The sequence below is a fragment of the Arvicola amphibius genome, chromosome 5 (assembly GCF_903992535.2).
Source record: "Arvicola amphibius chromosome 5, mArvAmp1.2, whole genome shotgun sequence".
Taxonomy (NCBI): Eukaryota; Metazoa; Chordata; class Mammalia; order Rodentia; family Cricetidae; genus Arvicola; species Arvicola amphibius.
In genome coordinates, this window is record NC_052051.1 from 44,352,352 (window position 1) to 44,364,425 (window position 12,074).

Genomic DNA, 12,074 nt, shown 5'->3' on the forward strand with positions numbered 1-12,074 from the left:
CCTGGGGCAGCTGTTCTCATCAGAGCTTATCTGGCTGCAGAAAGTGGCAATTTCCTATTCCAATAAGTCTTGGGGGTGGGACTCAAGGCCAAGTCTCTCTTCCCAACAGGCAGCTGCTCTCACCACCCCCTGCCCCCCCCCCCATAGAACTGGGGGGAATGAAGCAGGAGTGAGCTGAGAGTGCAGAAGAGGGCACGGCAGAGCCACAAAAACCTCCCTGAAGATAAGGAGCCCTCCCCTCAGCCAAGACCTCCCTCCCCAAAAAGGTGCTCGCCAACCCTGCCACCCAGTTAAGAACCACCGAGTTCCAACAGGCTGCCTTCGAGGCCAGACAGGGAACCTGTATACCTGTGCCAGTCAGTCATTGTCAGGAAGACAGGGAGCCAAGGATGGAAGAAGGGAAGAGAGGTTCACATCGGTTTAGAATGAAGACTGTTCACCGCTAGGGTAGGGGACCCTCCCTCCATGGTCTCAAAGATAAACTGAAGCCACAGCCCTGGCTAGGAAGAGGGTGTAAGTAAGCCACTGCCATTACCAATTACACTGGACATGATTCAGTTGCCCCGCCCCCCCACTGCCAAAGGAGCAAGAAACTTAGCATGCAGGTGTTCTGGGGTGGTATTGGGGTGTCCTTGAGTAAGTCACTGCACTAAGGACAAGGGTCCACTACAAGAGGGTCTCAATAGCTGTATCGGCCACCACTTCTGTTGCATTATGAAGTCGTTTCAGTTATGTTAATTTTATGTGTCCCCTTAACTGGGTCACAGTGCCCAGATATTTGACCAAACAGCAGTCTGGATGGTGCTGTGAGAATTTTTTTTAAAGATTAATATTTAAGTTGCTTTGAGTAAAGCAGATTGTCTTCCTTTATAGCTTTGCACATAAAATGCCCTGCCTCGGCCAAATGCTCGTATGCTAAGAACTTGATTTCTAGCCGAGCGCCTGCCTTTAATCCCAGCCCTCAGAGGCAGAGGCAGGCAGATCTCTGTGAGTTGGAGGCCAGTGCTAGCTGCAGGACAGCCAGGGCTACACCAAGAAACCCTGTTTTGAAAAACAAAAAATAAAACAAACAAAAATACCTTTCTCTCCAACTGTTGGATGTATTCACCGAGAGGTTATTTGAACCGTAGGATGCATTGGTCTATGGATGGGTCCATAATTTACTGGCACTATTAGGAAGAGGTGAGAGGCCTGGGGGGAAGGGCAGAGCTGGAGAAAGGGGATCATTGCGGGCATGCCTGCATCCTGTCCCTAACCTTTCCCCTCCATTCTCTGCTTCCTGTCTGCGGTGACCTGAGAGTTCACTTCCCCACATCCTGATCTGCTGCTGCCTCATTGATTCCCAGAAGCAGGGGAGTCAAGCGACCACAGACTGGGTGTCAGAAACTGTGAGCCAAAATGTACCTTTCCTCCTCTTAAGTTGTTTATGTCGAGTATTTTATTACACACACATCATCATCATCATCGTCATCAAATTTACTAATATATCTCCAGTGGACCTCATCCAATCAGCTCAACTCTTCTTGAACTTCACACAAGTGGAATTACAGGGTGCATTTGTTCATGTTGTGACTCATATAAGCAGTTGTCTTTTTTTTTTTTTTTTTTTTTTTTGCTGAGTGCTAGTCTGTGTGAATAAAATCCAGCTGAAAATGGATTGTTGATAAATCTTTGGCTTGTGTTCAGTTTGTGACTATAAAAAATGAAGCTACTGGAAAAGTTCTGATACATATTTTGTGGGAACCAAGAATTTTTTTGATGTTGTTATAATCCTAAAAGTGGATTTATTGAGTCATCGTGGCATAAATTATGTCTCCCAAGGAAATATTACAGTTGCAATCACATCAAGTTAAGAGTAGCTGTTGTGGTGGCTGCTAATCCAATATGACCCATTTCCCTCTAACAGGGAAACTCGGGTGCATATACACACAAAAAGCCTAGGAAGAGTCACCTGGGGAAATGCCCTGTACAGGACAGCAGGGGCAGAGGGTGGTGTGATATGCTGCAAGCTAAGCCCTGCTGGGGATTTCTGGTGGCAGTGGAATCTCAGAAAGAGGCCTAGGATGGATGCCCTCTCAGAGCCCGGGAGAGAGCAGCACCCACCAACACCATCATAATGGCTTTGAGCCTCCAGAAGTGAAGGTAAATGTCTGTGACTGGCAGCCTCGTGCTTCTTCTCAGCCCTGAGAAACTCAAGTTGTGATGCAATGTGTAGCCCTGTCGTCTGCCAGGGTGCAAGTAAGACATTCCTGAGGGAAAACTGATGATTTCACTCTGGAAGTTGGTGACCACATCCGCACATTGTTCTTCTGGGAGAGGCGGGGAGAAGGAGGAACTGTTGGACAGTCAGTCATCTTCAAACAAATCCCCCTAAACCACTACCTCTGCCCTTAGAAGGACACGAAGGCTTAGGGAGGGCCAGTAGCCAGTCCAGGTCACAGGGTGGGCAAGTGGTGAGGCCAAGCCTGAGAGCAAACACTGACTTCCATAACAAATGAACCCCAGAGAGTACCCCAACCTGAGACTACATAGTCAGACAGCTACAGGCTCCTCCTTGGAGTTCCATCCCAGGTGACTCACCTCAAGTTTCACGCTGTGAGTCAGAAGCCAGTCTCTGAGGCTTCTTAAGGGCCAGATATCCAACAACCTGACGATATCAAAATGAGACCTGTGAAATTTCTGCCCATCGTTTCACAATGCTTTTAAAATTTGGGCGTGTGTTTTTTTTTTTTTCTTTCTTTCTCTCTCCTCCAGCCCGGCAAGATGCCCAAGGGAAAGAAGGCCAAGGGGAAGAAGGTGGCCCCGGCCCCCGCCATCGTGAAGAAGCAGGAGGCGAAGAAGGTGGTGAATCCTTTGTTTGAGAAGAGGCCTAAGAACTTTGGCATTGGGCAGGACATCCAGCCCAAGAGAGATCTCACACGCTTCTTCAAATGGCCCCGCTACATCAGGCTGCAGTGGCAGAGGGCCATCCTCTATAAGGGCTCAAAGTTCCTCCTGCCATTAACCAGTTCACCCAGGCCCTGGACCGGCAAACAGCTACCCAGTTGCTTAAACTTGCCCACAAGTACAGGCCAGAGACCAAGCAGGAGAAGAAGCAGAGGCTGCTGGCCCGTTCTGAGAAGAAAGCTGCTGGCAAAGGGGATGTGCCAACTAAGAGACCACCTGTCCTTCGAGCAGGCATCAATACAGTCACCACTTTGGTAGAGAACAAGAAGGCTCAGCTGGTGGTGATTGCCCACGACGTAGACCCCATTGAGTTGGTGGTCTTCCTGCCCGCCCTGTGTCGGAAGATGGGTGTCCCCTACTGCATCATCAAGGGAAAGGCCAGGCTGGGGCGGTTGGTCCATAGGAAGACGTGCACCACTGTTGCCTTCACACAAGTTAACTCGGAAGACAAGGGTGCTCTGGCCAAGCTGGTGGAAGCTATTAGGACCAACTACAACGACAGATATGATGAGATCCGCCGCCACTGGGGAGGCAACGTCCTGGGTCCTAAATCTGTGGCTCGAATTGCCAAGCTGGAAAAGGCAAAGGCCAAAGAACTCGCCACTAAACTGGGTTAAATGTACTGCTGAGTTTTCTGTACATAAATATAATTACAAAACTTCAAAAAAAAAAAAATTGGGCGTGTGCACCTGTGCACATGTCTGCACGTTAGCGCCATCCTCAGGAGTTATCCACCTTGACTGTGTTGAAAATGTCTCTCTGGTCAGGCCCTGGAGCTCAAGAGTAGACTAGAGTGGCTGGCCAGCTGGCTCCAGGGGGTCCCTTGTCACTTCCTCACCAGTGCTGGGAACATTAGTGTGCCTCATGCCTAGCTTTTCACATGGGTGATGGGACCTAAATTTAGGTCTTACATTTGTTTTTCAGACAGGGTCTTACTACGTAGGTCAGGCTGGCTTCGAACTCACAGAACCCTGCTTGCTTCTGCCTCCCCAGTGTAAGGCTTACTCCCACACACCTGGCATCGTATCTGGGCCCTTTACTGACTGAGCCATCACCCCAGCTCTAATTGCACCCTTTATAAGAGAGTCTATCTTCTGGGCCGTTGGCTCAGGCAAGCTTTTCAAGCCAAAGAGAGGCTCCACCCTCCCTCCTAATCCTAGAGAGCCCTAGCCACCCCGTGTTGGCCTCTGCACATTCTGCAGCTCACAGGGAAAAGAAAGAAAGGGATGGGATAGAGACAAGTCAGAAGGACAGCCCTATTCGCCTTCACTGCTAGGAAACTGGGCTGAAACAAAACTCGCAGAAAACAGCAGCTCTGTCCCCTCTGTCCTAGGACGCCTGATCCGAACTGCTAGCAAGGCTGTCACCCAGTCTATGGTGAGACTGTATCCACTGTGACCAGTGCACCTCTTTAACGATCTCACTGGCTATTAGGGTAAGTATTCTTCATTTTTCTCTAATTCTTTCAGACCCCTGTCCACATTACTGTTTCTTTCTTCCCCCCCCCCCCCCACTGTGCCCCTTAGGAACCTTTATTCTGTGGCAGCCTTGGTACTGGGAAGACAAAGGTGAGTGATGCCACACTGGGGCCTACAAGACTCTTCCATTGTACTTGGCATCTTGGGCCAAGGCTACAGTCTCTCTCTCTCTCTCTCTCTCTCTCTCTCTCTCTCTCTCTCTCTCTCTCTCTCCCCTCTCTCTCTCCCTCTCTCTCTCCTGTCTCTCTCTCTCCCCTCTCTCCCTGTCACCCCTCCCGCCCTCCCTCTCTCCCCCCCCACTCTCTCCCCTCCCTCTCTCTCTCTCGCCCCTCCCTCCCTCCCTCTCTCTCTCTCTCTCTCTCCCCTCTCTCTCTCCCTCTCTCTCTCTCCCCTCCCTCCCTCTCTCTCTCCCCCCTCTCTCTCTCCCCTCCCTCCCTCCCTCCCTCTCTCTCTCCCTCTCCCTTCCTCCCTCCCCCCTCTCTCTCTGTCTCTCCTCTCTCTCTTTTCCAGCCCCTTCTTTCCCCTCTTTTCAATGATGTAACTTCAACCCCAGGCTTTCTACATGCTAGAAAAATGTTCTGACACTGAGTCACACCCCCAGTTTTTCTCCCACAGTGGCTCCATCTGCTCCCAAGACTTTGTATCTGCTTTTTCCCAACATCCCACTCTGCCTCGGAGACAACCCAGCTCCTACCTATTGCAAAAAGCCATCTCCTGAAAAGAAATAGCTTCCTTCTTTTTCTTTTTATGACTTTTCAGGGGAAAGGGTAAGTTTAACACATAAGCTAAATCTCTCTTTCTCTCAGAGCTCATTGTACTCCTGAACAACAAGAATATAGAACTTGCTGTATACGAGGATCTGCTTCTAGCCCCAACGTACATTCATTCACGGAACCTCTCCAATATTCCCAGGTCAGCACTACAAATTTTGGATTTTCTCAAGGTTCTTTCTTCTCCTGCTCTTATCCCACTTCATGGTTGGGGAGGACACTCCCCTAGCCCCAACGATGTGCTCTACCCATGGATGTGGGTGGGAGCAATGTGCCCCTTCAGAGCTCAGCTCTTAAGAGTATCATGTTTCTACTTGCCACGCTAATATGTATGACCTCCACCATAAAAAGAATATGCTCTTCATAGCTGCAGGTAGACACATGGAGGAGACATAAACCAAACCCACAGCCTGGAGCCCAGCCCAACAGAGCCATAGTTAACCTGTGGGCTTTGGAATGAAAGCCAAAGACTTATAGGTTAGAAGCCACAGAGCCTAGGGGTTGTTTGTTACACAGCATTAGGGTAGCAATCACTGACTGACATGTTGCTATTTCACATTTGACATCAGAAACCTCTGGCCTGCAGAGGCAAAGTAGAGTTTCAAGATTCTGAAAATGGCAAGGGATGGAACTAAGGTGCAACCAGGCTGCAACTACAGTGTTCTACATGGCTCTTGCATGAAGAGCTAGCATTCTCAGTGCTTACTGCTTGTTGTATGTATGCGATAGTTGAGTAGTCGACTCTATAGGATTCAGAATCACCTAGGAGACAAGCCTCATGATGTATCTATAGAGAACTATCTGAATTAGATTAATTGACAGAAGACCCACCCTAAATGGAGTAGCATCATTTCCTGAGCTGGGGGTCCTTCTGGGCAGCATAAAAAGGAGAAAGCTGGTGAGAACCAGCACCCATCACTTTCTTCTTCTTGACTGTGACAATCATGACGAGCTGCCACCCCCCAACCTCCTGCTTCCATGACTCCCTGTATTTGGTCCAATATTTCTTCAGTGTGTCCCCATTCCTCTCTTTTGGAATGATAATCTATATTCTGTGTTATAATGGACTATATTCTTGAATTCTGAACCAAAATAGATGCTTTCTCCCTTGTCTTAGTTACTGCTCTATTTCTGGGAAGTGACACCATGAACAAGGCAACTTTTTTGTTTGTTTGTGTTTGTTTTGGTTTTTTGAGACAGGGTTTCTCTGTGTCACAGTCTTGGTTGTCCTGGAACTGCCTCTGCAGACTAGGCTGGCCTTGGAACTCACAGAGATCCACCTGCCTCAGCCTCCCAAGTGCTGGGATTAAAGGCGTGCACCCAACTTTTGTGATTGGTGTTTTGTCTGCATGTATGTCTGTATGATATACAGACACATGGAACTGGAACTGGAATTACAGACAGTTGTGAGCTGGCATGTGGATATCTTGAATTGAACCCAGGTCCTCTGGAAGGCAGCCATCGCTCTTAACTGCTGAGCAAGATATCTCTCCAACCTCGAATTAGGCAACTCTTAAAAGAAAGCATCTAACTGGGGACTTGCTTAGAGTTTTAGAGGGTTAGTCTATTTTCATCATGGCAGGAAGCAGACAGGCATGGTGCTGGAGAAGTAGCTGAGAGCTCTACATCCTGATACCCGGGCAGCAGGCAGAGAGGGACAGATACTACGCCTGGTGTGGGCTTTTAAACCTCAAGCGCACCCCCAGTGACACATCTCCTCCAACAAAGCACACCTTCTAACCCTTCCCAAATAGTTCCACCAACTGGGAACCAAACATTTAAATATATGAGCCTGTGGGAAACATTCTCATTCAAAACACCACATTTCACTCCACGGTTCTACAAAGTCTTGTAACCAAAACATAATGCAAAATACATTCGTTCCAATTTCAGAAGTCCACATAGTCTACCACAGTCTCAACATTGTCTCAAAGTCCAAAGTCTCTTTTGAGACTAACCCCATGTAAAAGCAAAAGCAAAAACAAAAAGCAAATCACACACAATGGCACAGAACATATATTACCATTCCAAAAGGGAGGAGCAGGGACACAATGAAGAAACACTGGACCAAAACAAGAACAAAACCCAACAGGGCAAAGATCATGTCTGATGGCAAAGAACTTAGATGACTCCTCCCTTCCAGTTTATCTGATTGTAACGCACACACTTCTCTCTCTTGGCCTGGCTCCACACCCTGTCTGCAACTGTCCTTGGCAGGCATCCCACGACTCTGCCATCTCCAACGTATTAGGGTCTCTAAATCAACACTGGCTTTACCTTCACTGCTTCATGCAATGGCCTCTACAGGCCTTCCCTGCCACTTTACCTGGCCTCAGCAGATTTCCTTATCCATAACCCCTTTTCCATACCCTTGTTGACCCTAAGGCCAAGGTCAAAGTTACTCTGAGTCTACTCTTCCTAATCCTTCCCAAGCAGTTTCACCAACTGGGGACCAAGTGTTCAAATATATGAGCCAATAGGGACCATTCTCATTCAAACTATTATCTCCCTTAAATTACTTTTATCAGGGTATTTTTTTAAAAAAATATTTATTTATTTATTATGTATACAATATTCTGTCTGTGTGTGTGCCTGCAGGTCAGAAGAGGGCACCAGACCCATTACAGATGGTTGTGAGCCACCATGTGGTTGCTGGGAATTGAACTCAGGACCTTTGGAAGAGCAGACAATGCTCTTAACCTCTGAGCCATGTCTCCAGCCCTATCAGGGTATTTTAGCATAGCCACAGGGCAAGTAACTAATGCAATGTATTTCCTACATATGGGTGTGAATATATGTGTACATAGATTCATATATAAATATCTAAATACTATTTATACTGAATACTTAAAATCTCTATACATATGACAAATTTTATATATACACATATATATGTATTGTATATATTGTGTGTATATATGTATTGTGTGTATGTGTGTGTATATATTCTTCTCCAGCATGCTTTAGATGTTGTGCTGGTCAATTTTTTTGTCAACTTGACACAAGCTTGAGTAATCTGAGAAAACAACCTGTAAGGCATTTTTCTCCATCAATGATAAATGGGGGAGCACTGTGGATGGTGCCATCCCTGGGTGGGTGGTCCTGGATGGTACAAGAAAGGAGACTAAACAAGACGTGATTGATAAGTCCATAAGCATCGTTCTTCCATGGCCTCTGCTTCAGTTGCTGCCTCCGGATCCCTGCCCTGACTTCCTTCATGATGGACTACAAGCTGTAAAATGAAACAACCCCTTTCCTCCCGAAGGTGCTTGTGGTTATGGTGTTTACCACAGCAAGGGATGCCAAGCTAAGGCAGATGTGTCTGATAGTACAACCTGGATTCTTTTACCTGATGCGCTCCATTCTGTGAGTGCATCCAAGTTCCTGCAGGATGGACATGTCAGCGTTCACTGTCATAAATGGCTACAATGAACATTTGTGTACTTTTCTCCTCTTATAGATCAAGTTTCTGTAGGGCATATGTCTCAAAGTCGAATTGCTGGGTAATAGGACATGCATTTCTTTCACTCTGTATGATGCCATGGCTTTCCGAAACTTTTATCTTTGTCTTTAAGGTGCTGGGAATCCAACCCAGATCTTTGCACATACTAGATGAGCTTTCCACCGTCAAACTGTATCCTTAAATCTGCTACAGAGTTTTATATCAGCTTGCATCTGGGTATGGGATTTAAAGGCAGAGTGTGTGACTAACTAGGAAGGTGTGTAAAGTTACAAGAAGGGTATGGAATTAATCTTCTAGTTGACATTCTTGTTATACTGAATGATGTCAATGCCTCATACAAACCCTTCAAGCTGGTCCAGCCCTGGTCCAACTGCTGTGTGTATTGGTTGCTAATGCTCCCAAACACTCCTTTATTAGTGGTTTGCCCTCAGTCCCCAGTGAGTCAGTCTCTGCTCCATCTGTGAGTCCAGACGTACAATAGGTCTTTGTTCATCTTTGTTATTTTTTATTGGGTCCAAAGGGTAGAAAGAAAACATGAAGGCAACGTAAAGAAGCCATAGTCCCCATCCTCTCTAACCTTGACCCAACTAAACTTATGTGCAAAGAGAGATTTGGAGGGAAGACAAGGAAGAAAGGAAAGAGGGATGGACTCTGAGAAAGATTTCACCTCAAAGCTTTCCACAGAGAAGGCTTGCTAGAGGGTGGGAGCAAGGCCAATGTCTCTCTGTAAGTGAAAAGAATATTGAAAGGCTTGCATCCTCCCCTGCTGGGAAAACTTTCTCTGCTTCCAGCATCCACCCACCCACTTGGTCCTTCTTAGCTTTGTCTATTTTCCTCTTGTCTAATTCCCATCTGTAGTCACACATTTTATTTGCTAAATGCATCTCCATTGCAAAGAACACTATCCAATGTATGCTATCAACTCAGTATTTATTGAACAAATTAATCTGAGAATCTCATTTATTTATTTATTTTTTGGTTTTTTGAAACAGGGTTTCTCTGTAGCTTTGGAGCCTGTCCTGGAACTAGCTCTGTAGACCAGGCTGGCCTCGAATTCACAGAGATCCACCTGCCTCTGCCTCCAAGTGCTGGGATTAAAGGCGTGCACTACCACCACCCGGCTCTGAGAATCTCACTTATGCATACGACGTTTTGTTTTGTCTTGTTTGTTTTTTGAGACAGGGGTTTCTCTATGTAGCCCTGGCTGTCCTGGACTCACTCTATAGACCAGGCTGGCCTTGAACTCAGAGATCCACCTACCCTACCTCCCAAATGCTGGGATTAAAGGTGTGCATCATCACCGTCCAGTTTTACACAGTATTTTTTTTTTTTTTTGGTTTTTCGAGACAGGGTTTCTCTGCGGCTTTGGAGCCTGTCCTGGAACTAGCTCTTGTAGACCAGGCTGGTCTCGAACTCACAGAGATCCGCCTGCCTCTGCCTCCCGAGTGCTGGGATTAAAGGCGTGCACCACCACCGCCCGGCTATACACAGTATTTTTTTTAATAAGACACAAAAAGGGAACCAGTGAGATGGCTCAGTGGAGAAAGAGCTTGCCACACAAGCCTGATGACCTGAATCTGGCCTCCAGAAGCCATGGGGGAAAGAGAGAATCAACTTTAAAAGTTGTCCTCTGACATCCACACTCACACCCAAATATATTCATACATTCATATTCTGTCTCTCTCTCTCTCTCTCTCTCTCTCTCTCTCTCTCTCTCTCTCTCTCTCTCCCCTCACCCCTTTTTCCCATTCCCTTTCCCTCAATTAAAAAAAAAACTCCATGTGAGCCCTGTCGCATGATGTGATGTGACATCTCTTCCCAGCGATTTCTTTTTTTTTTTTTTTTTTTTTTTTTTTTTTTTTTTTTGGTTTTTCGAGACAGGGTTTCCCTGTAGTTTCTAGAGCCTGTCCTGGAACTAGCTCTTGTTGACCAGGCTGGCCTCGAACTCAGAGATCCGCCTGCCTCTGCCTCCCGAGTGCTGGGATTATAGGCGTGCGCCACCACCGCCCGGCTTCTTCCCAGTGATTTCTAAATGACAACATCCATTATCATAAACCATGCACTTGTACTCAGTGTCAAGTGTGAAGCCAGGGTCACATTGTCCAGGACAAACCTCCTTCTTCTTACCTTCCCTCTTTACTCAGAGAGCCTGGTCAGTCCTCTCTTTCTGCAATGATCACACACTAGACAGGCACTGCCCACTCTCTAGTCTGGGTCAAATTCCTCTTTCTCTCTTTGACTTCATGTACACATTCTTGGCAGCCTTTGAGACTTCTCTCTGCATGGGCTGGGAATGTAGCTCAGTCAACAGGAGTGTTTGCTTTGCACTCACAAGTTCAGTTTCTAATGTCACACACACTGGGGGCCATGAAAGAGCCCTGAGATCCTAGTACTGGGGAGATGAAAACAGAAGGATCAGAAGTTCAGGTCCTGCTTCAAGGCCAGCCTGGGATATATGAAACCCTGTCTAAAAACAAAGTCTTGTGGATGACACCTGCGCCTCCATCTCTCCTTCTGGGGCCACTTCTTCAGCAGTAGGGCCATGCTATCTGAACCTTATATTCTTCCCAGGCTCCACCCTCAAATGGTTTGAGATGAGAAGGCTCCTGGAGGTTCATATATTTGAATTCTTAGCCAACATCGTCCTCTCCCATCCCCAAACCCCACTGGTGGAACTGTTTGAGAAAGATTAGGAGGTGTGGCTTTCTTGGAGGAGGGGTGTCACTGGGGGTTTCAGAAACCCATACCTTGCCCTAGTTAGCTCTCTCTCTCCTCTCTGCCTGTGCCTATGGATCAGATGTAAGCTCTCAGCTACTTCAGTGCCATGCCCTCCTGCTGCCACACTCCCTACCATGATGGTCATGGACTCACCCTCTGGGCTGTGAACAGCCCCCATGAAACACTTCTATAAACTGCCTTGTCATGGAGTCTCTATACAGCGATAGGAAGTAGTTACAGCGTCTCATGTCTACCACCTCTTCCTTCTAGACCTGCGATCTCCTCATCCACATGCCGACACACTGAATAGCCAATGAATTATGCATATTTCTTCTCTATGTATTTCTCCATTCTGTATCCTAGCCCCTTACGCCACCATCCTCCTTCCTCGTCACTGGAACCCAGAAACCCTTTCTTTGTCAAGGGCACTGAGGCAAAAAGAACAATGGTCCCCTCAGATGTCCTCATCCAAATCTCTAGAAGCCGCAGAAATGCTATCTCCCATGGCATTCTTTTTTTTTTTTTTTTTTTTTTTTTTTTTTTGGTTTTTCGAGACAGGGTTTCTCTGCAGCTTTAGAGCCTGTCCTGGAGCTAGCTCTTGTAGACCAGGTCCCATGGCATTCTTATGGAACTCGGTAGCATGGTGAGATTAAGGATCTTGAGGAGAAGTTCATCTTGTACCAGGTTTATACCCATGTA

General features: G+C 46.9%; 1 pseudogene; it reads left to right on the forward strand.

Moving 5' to 3' along the window:
- Positions 1-2,757: 2,757 nt before the first annotated feature.
- LOC119814904 lies at positions 2,758-3,609 on the forward strand (annotated as a pseudogene).
- The last annotated feature ends 8,465 nt before the right edge of the window (positions 3,610-12,074 follow it).